The sequence below is a fragment of the Neomonachus schauinslandi genome, chromosome X (genome assembly GCF_002201575.2).
Source record: "Neomonachus schauinslandi chromosome X, ASM220157v2, whole genome shotgun sequence".
Lineage (NCBI taxonomy): Eukaryota > Metazoa > Chordata > Mammalia > Carnivora > Phocidae > Neomonachus > Neomonachus schauinslandi.
Window position 1 is genome coordinate 109,484,957 of NC_058419.1, and position 12,659 is coordinate 109,497,615.

Sequence of the window (12,659 nt, forward strand, 5' to 3'; positions counted from 1 at the left end):
GGTTTTTCTGAAAAATCTTTTTTTTTTTTTTAAAGAGGGGGAGATAAATGGGGGAGGGGCAGAAGGAGAGAGAGAATCTTAAGCAGGTTCCATGCCCAGTGCAGAGCCGGTGCGGGGCTCGATCTTACAGCCTTGAGATCATGACCTGAGCTGAAATCAAGAGTCAGACGCTTAAGCAACTGAGCCACCCAGGTGCCCCCTGAAAGATCTTTTAACACATAATGATTAGGGCTAAGATATAATGGTTTAGAGAAGGGAAAACCTGGAGAAAAGGAATGGGTCAAAAGCATTTTGTAAAAAGCATATTTAAGAGAAAAAATTCTTGGGGCGCCTGGGTGGCTCAGTTGGTTAAGCGACTGCCTTCGGCTCAGGTCATGATCCTGGAGTCCCTGGATCGAGTCCCGCATCGGGCTCCCTGCTCGGCAGGGAGTCTGCTTCTCCCTCTGACCCTCCCCCTTCTCATGTGCTCTCTCTCATTCTCTCTCTCTCAAATAAATAAATAAAATCTTAAAAAAAAAAAAAGAGAAAAAATTCTTGACACTTGAATTTTTGGACCTGAGGATAAACTAGACATTTATCAGGATTGCTTCATTAAATTTGATTTCATTAATTTACAATTCTAAATTGTTAATCAAAAACTGACACTGAAAACCATCATGCTGTTTGCTTAAACTTATACAGTGATATATGCTAATTATTTCTCACTGAAACTGGGGGGATAAGAGTAGTATAGATAAGTGAATTATAGTTTATTTTTACAATGGAATATCATACAGGAATGAGAATATTAAAAATTGCAAAGTGCCACTTTGGCAGCACATATACTAAGATTGGAATGATACAGAGAGATTAACGTGGTCCCTGCGCAAGGATTACGGGCAAATTCATGAAGTGTTCCCTATTTAAAAAAAAAACTACATCAAAAACTAATGATGTACTATATGTTGGCTAACTGAACATAATAATAAAAATAAAAAATAAAATAACCCCTCCCAAAATCTACTAATATTCAAAACAGTGAGTGAATCACATGAGAATAATATTTAATATAATAATTCAAATGCAAAAAAAGTGACACTGATTATGCATTATTTTTAGAGACAAGATAGGGGGAAAGCAAACAGCAGGATGGCATGGGGGGGGGGGGGCGTTCTCAAACCTATCAAAACCTGTTCCCTTTTTATAAGAATTTTTAGGCCCTCTTTATTACCCTGAAATGTAATTCATATATAATGTAATCTGCTTACATAGATAAATTTTTAAAAAGCAATAAAATATCCAAACTGTAATATAAAGGAGCAATAAAAGGAAAGTAGTTTCAATATGTTTTATTAAATATAATACATTATATAGAAATATGTAATTTATAATATGTTTCAATATACATTTAAGCATGACTGCACTTTAAAACATGATGTCCATTGCTTGGATCAATTATTATAATCAATGTGAAGAGAGCAGCTAAAGCTGCAGAGTGATACAAGTGTGTTGTATTGATGACTCAAATACATATGCAGCATTGCCTCAGGAATATTGGTTTCCTGAAAGGTAAACAACTCTTGGTAAAGTTTCAAACAAAGCTCAGGAAAAAAATACAGTCTTTCTTTAATTTATACAGTGGTTGCATTTCTAGAAAATTCAGTGCAAATTAACACCTTGCAAAAAACACTTTGTGTGCCATGGAGTTAGGTTCTAGGTATAAATACGTACAAATGGGATTTTCTTCTACAAGACTGGTAAGACATTAGAAACTTATGTGGACTATACAATAGTTGTTGTATGTCAGTGTACTGCTCCTTGTAAGAAATCTATCATCCCTGGCTTACCAAATGTTTGTGTTATCTTCAATTCACTGTGAAAATTAAAAATCACCCCCAAGTTTCTAAAATACTCCTTAGTGGCAGTTCTGAGCCTGGTAAGTGTTGGTAGTCAACCACGTAAAAGATTTGTGTAAACTCTGACCTAATGTTCTCTGAAAACAGTTACATCTTTTTGAATCTCAGTTGAGAGAATGGGAGGGAATGGAACTAGGAGTGCAGAAAAGCTATTTTTCATTTTAAGGTGTAGACACTCTTACTGGAGAGTTTATCAATCATACAGCAGCTTCAAGGCTTTTTTCCTGCTAGCGCTTTTGAGGGATCTTGCTCAATATTCTTCTGGGGCTCACATCTCACTATTCTCAAGATTAGAGTTACCCTGATACAGTACAAAATTTTCTCCTTTTTTTGTGGCTCTTGATTAGGCCACCTAGTTCTTTAAGAAAATCAAGGCTAGGAAAACTCTCAGTGGTACTCATCTCCTCACACTACCTGATCCCCATCTGTGCCCCAAACCCTAAGTATCTTCACTGGATCTCCAAGTCAGAGGCTCTTTCTCACCTTACACTGTTGGAGCACTAGGATGTCAGCCCAGGCTGTTGGACTAGGCTCTCTGAGTCTAGGCAGGGAGAAAGAATGACAAGATCATTGGAACTAAGAGTATGTTTCTAAAACCCAGATTCTCACTCTAACAGGAAGGTGAAAAACAAATGCCTTTAACAAATTGGAGTGGTAGTAGTTGAATTTACTTTTTTCTCTTTATAGTGGTAAGCAAAAGTGATATATGGTATTATTTGCTTACAATTCTTCTTTCCCTCCCTGTCCTTGTCATGGATTCCTCATGTATAGAATATACTTCCTGTATGCACTAATGTTCGGCTTTGTCATATGATTTGCTTTAGTCAATAAAATGTGGGCAGAATTGAGAGTATGACAGTTTTCAGCTATAAGCTTTAAAGAAACATGGAAAGTTATTGCCAGCCCTCTTGTAAACCTGTCCTCTGTCATGGAAAAAAAATTAAATGTTTAATAGATGCTGGTTCCAGAATAAAGAAATGTGCAAAATAGACATGCAATCACTTATAGCTAGGAGCCAAGGCAGTCAAGTCCATTTGACCAACAGCTGACCTGTAGACCTGTAAGAAAGAAATAAATATTTGTATTTATGTGGTTGTAAGCTACTGAGAATTGGAGGGGGAGCAGGGATAGGGAGAAGTCTTTGTTTGTTAAACAGCATTAATGTAGAAAACCTGACTAATACAGCAGACTAGTTCCATAGTAGGCACCTCACAACATCATGAAAAGACACCATACATTGGGTTGTGGTCAACAGCCAGATTTGCCCCTTGAAAAATAGGCTCTGACTTGGAGATTCAGTAAGGTCCTTAAGGTTTTTGTCAGGGGATGGGTATCAGGTGGTAGGAAGAGACGAGTACCACTGAGTTTGCCTAATCTAGATTTTCTCAAGGAACTGGGTGGTCTATTAAAGAAAGCAAGAGTTGTATAACAAAAACATTTTGCACTGTATCAAGGGTAACTTTTATCTTGAAAATGGTGAGATCTGAGCCCCAGAAGACTATTAAGCAAGATCCTCAAAAGCATTAGCCCCTAAAACTTGAAGCTGCTGTATGGTTGAAACTCTCTCCAGGCTCTTTGCACTTTAAAATTCTTTCATTCAGTGGAATGAATGAAAAAGAACTCAAGGCAACGGATAGGGACATCCGGGTGGCTCAGTCAGTTAAGCGTCTGCCTTCAGCTCAGGTCATGATCCCGGGTCCTGGGATTCAGTCCCCCATCGGGCTCCTTGCTCAGCAGGGAGCCTGCTTCTCCCTCTGCCTGCCGCTCCCTCTGCTTGTGCATGCACGTGTGCTCTCTCTCTCTCTCTTCCCCTCTGAAAAATAATAAAATCTTTAAAAAAAAAAAAGGCAGTTTGGTCTAAATTGTAATGGAGACTGTTTTGGAGAGCTGCTTCAAAATTAATTAGCACTTAGAGACTTGGTAAGGAAACCTGAAAAGTTATATTGGAATTAGGGGCATCATTTAAGCTGAAGGGAATGCTTGGATTGCCAATTGAAGTTACCATGGAGAACCTTATTAAATTAAGTCTAATGAAGGAATGGGATGAAACATCATCAGCTTTACTTTCATCAATGTTTCAAATCTTGTAGGATCATAGAATATTTTCAAGCTGGAAGGGATCTTGGTATTTGGTCTAATGCTTTAATTTTTACGAGGAAATGGAGATGCAAACAGATTGAATTGGACTGCCCACACTCACATGGATAGTAGCAGATTTGACACTTGAGTCCAGGATCCTGAGTCTACTGCCCCTTTTCATCTTTTGTTCTTTGTCTTTTTTATTCTAAATTCTAATCACTGAATCAAATTATCTTGGAAAAGAAAAGAAAAAGAAAAAGAAAAAGAAAAAAATTTCTCTTAAAACTGCTGCCTAATCTTTTCCTCAAAAGCTTGATATTTTGCTGAGAAACCATGGACAATTAATTCAGACCCTTAGCTTCTTTCTACTCCAACATGGTGTTTGAAGATATTTTTCTTTCTGCTACTACTTCTTGAAAATTATAGTACTTCAAAGCCTTATGTACATTTTACTTCATAGAGGAGGTGTTGGCAAAACACAAGTGGCAACATGAGTGGTTTTTAAAGTCCTAAGGATATATACCAATAAAAATAACGATCTCTGTTTAAGGGAGGATAAAGAAGGCCTAGATTGCTTCCTACTTGCTCTCAGTGAGTTCTGTGTAGCCTCTTTTTAATGAAAAATTTTTTGAGGTAGTTGTATATCACATGCAGTTGTAAGAATAGCACAGAGCAATCCAGTGTACTCTTTACCCAAGTTCCCCAAATGGTAACATCTTGAAAAGCTATAGTACAATATCACAGAGGTTATTGAGATAACCACCAATCTAATTCAGATTTCCCCAGTTTTACGAGCATTCTTGTGTGTGTGTGTGTGTGTGTATGCATTTAGTTCAATATAATTTTATCACACGTAATAATGTACCACTACTTAAGTCAAGAAAAAAAAAGTTTGGTCACTACAAGGATCCCACCCAGTCTCCATCCTAATACCTAATTTGTTCTCTATTTCTATAATTTTGCCATTTCAAAATGTTACTAATTGAATTATGTAGCATGTAACATTTTAGGATTGGCTTTTTTTTTAATTCAGCATGATTCCCTAGAAATTCATCCAAGTTGTTTTGTGTACCAGTAGTTCATTCCTTCTTACTGAAGATTAGTATTTTGTTGCATGGATATACAATAGTTTGTTTAATCACTTAACCTGTTGAAAGACATCTTCATTGTTGCCAATTGTTGGTTATTATGAATAAAGCTGCTATGAACATTTGGGTATAGCTTTTTGTGTGAACAAAATTTTTATTTTTCTGAGGTAAATACCCAAGAGTGCAATTGCTGGCTTGTATGGTAATCACATGTTTAGTTTTTAAAGAAATTGCCAAACTATTTTCTAGAGTGGTTGTATCATTTTACATTTACACCAGCAATGTGTGAGTGAGTAATATTTTCTCCACATCCTCACAGCATTTGGTGTTGTCACTGTTTTTTAGTCATTCTAATGGGTATATGGTAATACTTCATTATGGTTTTAATGAGCATGTCCCCGTTTATCATTGATGTTGAACATTTTTTCATGGATGTTATGTGATGTGGGTTTTTGGATAAATTTATTAAGTTTCTACTTTTATGGATTGTGTTTTTGGTGTCAAATATGAGAACTCTTTGCCTAGCCCGATACCCTGAAAATTTTTTTTGTGTTTCCCTGAAAGTTTTTTAGTTTTATGTTTTACATTTTTAAAAAATATATTTATTTGACAGAGAGAGAGAGCGCAAGCAGGGGAAGCAGCAGAGGGAGAGGGAGAAGCAGGCTCTCCACTGAGCAGGGAACCCATCACTGGGCTCGATCCCAGGACCCCGGGATCATGACCTGAGCTAAAGGCAGATGCTTAACTGACTGAGCCACCCAGGTGCCCCTACATTTTACATTTAAGTACATTATCAATTTTGAGTTATGTTTTTATACTGAGGACTAATTAAATCAAGGGTTTCTTTCCCTCATTTGTGTCCAGTTGCTCCAGTATCATTTATTGAAAAAGCTATCTTTCCTCTTTTGAATTGCTTTGCTTATGTACCTTTGTAAAAAAAATTAATTAAACATACTGATTTGGGACTGTTTTTTTCTAGTTTCTCTATTCTGTTACATTGATCTGTGTGTCTATCCTAATGCTCATGTCAAATTTTTTGATTATGTGTCTATATAGTAAACTTAATATTAGGTAGAGTGATTCTTCCCACTTTATTCTTCTTTTTCAAGATTAAGTATTCTACAGCCTGCATTTTTATATCAATTTTAGAATAATTTGTATCTACAAATTATTGCTGGAATTTTGATAGGAATTACATATTAAACCTAAAAATTAATTTGGGGAAAATTGACATGTTTGCTATGTTGACTCCTCTAACATACGAATAGGATATGTCTTTCAATTTATTTAGATCATTTTTGTATTTTGTGACCTTTCCAAACTCATTTTTTTTTAAGATTTTATTTATTTATTCATGAGAGACAGAGAGAGGCAGAGGCAGAGGGAGAAGCAGGCTCCCTGCCGAGCAGGGAGCCCTATGTGGGACTCGATCCCAGGACCCTGGGACCATGACCTGAGCCGAAGGCAGACGCTTAACCGACTGAGCCACCCAGGCGTCCCCCGAACTCACTTATTAATTCTAGGAGCTTTTTGGTGATTTCTTGGATTTTCCTACATAGGTAATCATGTCATCCACAAATAGGGACATTTTTATTTTCTCCTTTCTAAACTGTATGCTTTTTATTATTATTATTATTATTATTTTGGTCTTATTGCAGTGGCTCTAACTTCAAGTATTTTGAATAAGAGTGGTGAGAACAGACATTATTCCCTTTTTGCCAGTCTCAGAGAGAAAGCATCCAGCCTTTCTCCATGAAGTGTGATGTTAGCTGTAGTTATTGTGTAGATGCTCCTTTACAAGTTGAGGTGATTTCCCTCTACTCCTAAATTGCCGAGAGTTTTTATTATGAATGAGTATTGGATGTTGTCAAATGCTTTTTTCCCTGTAACAATTGATATGATCATATTATTTTTTTCTTTAGTCTGTTTATACAGTGGATTATGTTGATTTTCAAATGTTAAGCCACCCTTCCATAACTGGAACAAATTCTACTTGGTCATGGTACATAAATCTTTGTATACATTTTTGGATTTGATTTGCTAATAGTGTTGTTGAAAATTTTATTTGTAAGTTCATAAGAGATGTTCTTCTGTAAATTTTTTGTACTGTCTTATATTTGTTTTTGTATAAGAGTGATAGTGGTATCACAGAATGAATTGGGAAGTGTCCCCTCTTTTGTTATCTGGAAGAGTTTGTGTAAAATTGATGTTAAATCTCTTTAGTATTTCTCACAATTCTCCTGTGCAACTATCTGGGCCCAGAGATTTCTTTTTCAGGATCTTCTAAATTATAGATTCAGTTTCCTGAATAGGACAATTCAGATTATCTATTTCATCTTAATTGAGTTTTGGTAGGAATTGATTCCTTTCTTCTAAGTTGTCACATTCATGAGCATGAAGTTGTTCATATTTCTATGAATTTCCTATGGTTGCCATAATAAAGTATTACAAACTGGGTGACTTAGAAAAACAGAAATTTATTGTCTTTTACTGGATGCTATAAGTCTAAAATCAAGGTATGGGCAGGGCCTTGCTCCCTCTGAGACCTGTAGGAGAGAGATCCTTCCTTGATTCTTCCTGCTTCTAGTAGCCCCAGTTGTTCCTTGGCTTGTGGCAGCATAATTCCAGCCTCTGACTTCATCTTCACATGGCATTTTCCCTGTGCCTCTTCACATTGTCCTCTGTCTTTGTGTATCTCTCTGTGTCCAAATTTGTCCTTTTTATAAGGACACCATTCATATAGGATTAGAGCCCATCACAATGAACCTATCTTAGTTGATTACCTCTGTAAGGATCCTATTTCCAAAAAAAGTCTCATTCTGAGACACTAGGGTTAGGACTTCAACATATCTTTTTGGGGGGTGCACAATGTAACTCATAATAGTATTATGCACTTATTATTCTAATGGCTTCATGATCTCTACTGGTAGCCTCTCTTTTATTCGTGATATTGATGATTGTCAGCCTTTTTTTTTTTTTAAAGATTTTATTTATTTATTTGAGAGAGAGAGAGAGCATGGGGGGGGGAGGGTCAGAGGGAGAAGCAGACTCCCTGCTGAGCAGGGAGCCCGATGTGGGACTCGATCCCGGGACTCCAGGATCATGACCTGAGCCGAAGGCAGTCGCTTAACCAACTGAGCCACCCAGGCGCCCAGATTGTCAGCCTTTTTTGTCAGTCTTCCTAGAGGTTTATCAGTTTTTATTTTTTCAAAGAATCAGCTCTTTGTTTTATTAATTTTCTCTTTTGTTTCCTATTTTTAACTTCATTATTTTCTCCTCTTTTGTTTATTATTTGTTCCTTTGGATTGCATTGGGTTTATTTTTTCTAATAATAGAATAGCTTTTTTATTATTAACACTTTATTTTTTCTTCAAATTTTTATTTAAATTCTAGTTAGTTAACATATAGTGTAGTATTGGTTTCAGAAGTAGATTTTTGTGATTCATCACTTACATATAACACCCAGTGCTCAACAAAACAAGTGCCCTCCTTAACACCCATCAACCATTTAGCCCACCCCCCCACCCACCTCTCCTCCATCAACCCTCAGTTTGTTCTTTATAATTAAGAGTTTCTTATGGTTTGCCTCCCTCTCTTTTTTTCCCCCTTTCTCTGTTCATTGTTTTGCTTAAATTCCACATATGAGTGAAATCATATGGTATTTCTCTTTCTCTGACTCACTTCACTTAGCTTAATACACTCTGGCTCCATCCACATTGTTGCAAAGATTTCATTCTTTTTGATGGCTGAGTGATATTCCATTGTGTATATATACCACATCTTTTTTATCCATTCATCAGTCAGTAGACATTTGGGCTCTTTGCATAATTTGGCTATTATTGATAATGCTGCTATAAACATCAGGGTGCATGTGCCCCTTCAAATCTGTATTTTTGTGTCCTCTGGGTAAATACCTAGTTGTGCAATTGCTGGGTTGTAGGATAGTTCTATTTTTAACATTGTGAGGAACCTCCATACTGTTTTCCCGAGTAGCTGCACCAGTTTGGATTACATTGGGTTTAGATTGCTCTTACTTTTTTAGTTTCTTGCAGGGGAATTTAGATTAATTGATTTGCCACTTTTCCTCATTTCTATCATAAGCATTTCATACTATAACTTTCCTTCCCAGCACTACTTTATTTTTTAATTTTTTTTAAAGATTTTATTTATTCATTTGACAGAGACACAGCGAGGGAGGGAACACAAGCAGGGGGAGTGGGAGAGGGAGAAGCAGGCTTCCCATGGAACAGGGAGCCCGATGCGTGGCTCAATCCCAGGACCCCGGGATCATTACCTGAGCTGAAGGCAGATGCTTAATGACTGAGCCACCCAGGCAACCCCCTCCCAGCACTACTTTAGCTGCATCCCACATATTTTGATATGTTGTGTTTTCATTTTAATTAAGTTTTATCTATTTTTAAATATTTTTGGAATTCCTCTTTGACCCATGGATTATTTCAAAGTGTGTTGTTTAATTTCTATATATTTAGATATTTTCCTGTTGTCTTTCTGTTATCTAGTTTGATTCTGATATGTTGGGAGAACAGTCTGTATGATTTCACTTCTTTGAAATTGGTTGAGGGTTGTTTTTCCACCCAGGATATACTGTATCTGCTGAATGTTACATGGGTGCTTGAAAAAATTGAGTATTCTGCTGTTGTTGGATGGAATATTCTATATATGTCAATCAGATCCTGTTGATTGAATATATTGTATAGATTTTCTACATACTTGATTATTTTCTATACTAGTTCTATCTGTTGTTGAAAGGGTGGTTTTGATGAACCCAACTATAATTTTGGATTTGTCTGTTTTTCTTTTCAGGTCTATTAGTTTTGCTTTATATATTATGAGGCTTTTTTTGTTTGGTATGTACACATTTAGTTTCATTTTATCTTGCTGGTATATTAATCAATTTGTCATTATGTAGTATTCCTCTTTCTCTTTTGTAGTTTTGTTTGCTTTGAAGTCTGCTTTACCTGATATGCATATCGCCACTTCTGCTTGTTTTTGATATTTGCATGGTATATCTTTTCCATCTTTTTACTTTCAACCCACCTGTGTTGTTGAATTTGGAGTCAGTTTCTTATAAATAACATATAGTTGGATCATGTCAATCTGTCTTTTGGTCAATTTATTTAGACCATGTACATTTAAGGTAATTATTGATATTTTTTTAAAAGATTTTATATATTTGAGAGAGAGAGAGAATGAGAGACAGAGAGCATGAGAGGGAGGAGGGTCAGAGGGAGAAGCAGACTCCCTGCCAAGCAGGGAGCCCGATGCGGGACTCGATCCCGGGACTCCAGGATCATGACCTGAGCCGAAGGCAGTCGCTTAACCAACTGAGCCACCCAGGCGCCCTAATTATTGATATTTTAGAGCTTAAGTATTATTTTATTATTTTTTTCTGTTTGTTTTTACTAGTTTTTGCTTTGTTTCTCTTTTCTACCTTCCTGTGGGTTACTTGAATATTTCTTAGAATTTCATCTTGATTTATTTATAGCATTTTTCAATGTATATATTTTAATTTTTATAACAATTTATCTACTGGTATTAATATTAATGATTAATATTAATTAATATTAATATTTTATCACTTCTAGTGAACTATGAGAGAGCGCCGAATCCTAACCACTAGACCACCAGGGAGCGTCTCTAGTGAACTATGAAACCATACTTCCATTTATTGTTCCATTTACCATTCCATTTACTCTCTCCACTTTTAAATACCATTGTCTTGAGCATCAGATGGTATTATAATTTTTGTTTTTATTATCATATGATTTATAAAATGCATGCAAAGCATAATCTATTTTATATAACCATATTTTTGCTCTTTCCATTTTTCTTTCTTCCTGATGCTCTAATATTCCTTCTTTTATAATTTCCTTTTTGTTTGAAACAATTTCTTTAGCCATTCTTTAAGGATAGATTTACTAATGAGAAATCCTTTTAGTTTTCCTTCATCTGAGAATATTTGTATTTCCCCTTTATTCCTGAAGGCTACTTACACAATATAGAATTTGAAGTTGACAATTCTTTTCTATTATCTGCGGGAAATGTCTGCCACTTCCTTTTGGCTTTTATGGTTCCAGATTTGAATTTTAATTGATTTTAATTGATTTTAAATAGTGGTCCTATATAGGTAATTTGTTGTTTTTTTGTGTGTGTTTTTGAGAGACTTTTTCTTTGTCTCTAGTTTCTAGAAGTTTAAACATGATGTATCTTTGTGTAGATATTTTTGGATTCATCCTTCTTGGGTATTACTGAATTTCTTAAGTCTATAGCTTTGTGTCTTTTACCATAATGGGAAAATTTTCAGCCATTATTTTTTCTTACAATCTTTCAGCCCCATTCTTTTTCTTTTCTTTTCTGTCACTCTGATAATAACAATCTTGAATCTTTTGTCATTGTCTCACAGGTCTCTGATGTTCTGTTTATTTTTCTGTTTTCAGATTAGGTAAATTCTATTGATCTGACCTCATGTTCACTGATTTTATTCTATGTCATTCAACTTTACTATTAAGCCCACCCAAAAAGGTTTGTAAAAAAAATTTTGTTGCATTGATTAGTTCTTTATGTATATTTGGTTATTTATAACTTTTGGTTCTTGGCTGAGATTTTCCTTTTTTTTTCATTTTTTAAAAGAGAAATTATAATTGATTGTTGAAGCTTTTTGGATGGCTGCTTTAACATCTTTCTCTGATAATTCCAACATCTGACTCATCCTGGTGTTGGTATTAGTTGACTGTCTTTTCTCATTTAAGTTGTGATTTATTCTTGGAATTATGGGTGGTTTTTTTACACTATGCTGCACATTTTGTTATTATGTTCAGAAACTCAGAATCCTATTTAAATCTTTTATGTTAGTAGGCACTCATCCTCTTTAGGTTTGGCACACAGGTCTTGGTCTGCTTTTGTGGTGTGCAGTTCCAATGGCAGTTTAATTTTCAGAGCTTTTACAGTTACTTGATCTGCTCAGTTTATCTAGTACCACTGAGACTCCCACTGGTCTTTGCTGCTGCCTGAGAAGATGGGATTTCCTAAGGTTGGCCTGTTCAGTTTCTCTCTCTCTTTTTTTAATGTTTTATTTATTTATTCATGAAAGTCAGAGAGAGAGAGAGAGAGGCAGAGGGAGAAGCAGGCTCCCCGCCTAGCAGGGAGCCTGATGCGGGACTCGATCCCAGGACCCTGGGATCATGACCTGAGCCGAAGGCAGACGCTTAACCATCTGAGCCACCCAGGCGCCCCTGTTCAGTTTCTCTTGACGGGAGAAGAAAATCAGTCTCAAGCTTGTGGGGATAAAGAGGCTTCCCAGCTTGGGCTGCTTTTTGTGGCATAATCTCTGTTGGTATTGCCTGGCTGGCTTAATAAAGTTTTAAAGCCTTTGAAACTTATTTCATTCATCCTTTCATTAATTAATTAATTTGTTCAGCAAAGAAATACTTATGAGGCATTCACTATAAGCTTGTCTCTGGAATATTTGTAGTTCTCCTGTTGTTGACAGATAATAATTTTTATGTATTGAAGTGGTTGTGAGAATATAAGACCTGAATTGACTTTAATCAGAATTTAATTTAACTAAAACTCAGGG

General features: G+C 35.9%; 1 non-coding gene across 1 annotated transcript; it reads left to right on the forward strand.

The window, feature by feature from the left end:
• The first annotated feature begins 801 nt into the window (after nt 1-801).
• LOC123323494 lies at nt 802-906 on the forward strand. The gene has a single exon (XR_006539435.1). It is a non-coding gene; the product is annotated as a U6 spliceosomal RNA (small nuclear RNA).
• Nucleotides 907-12,659: the final 11,753 nt, after the last annotated feature.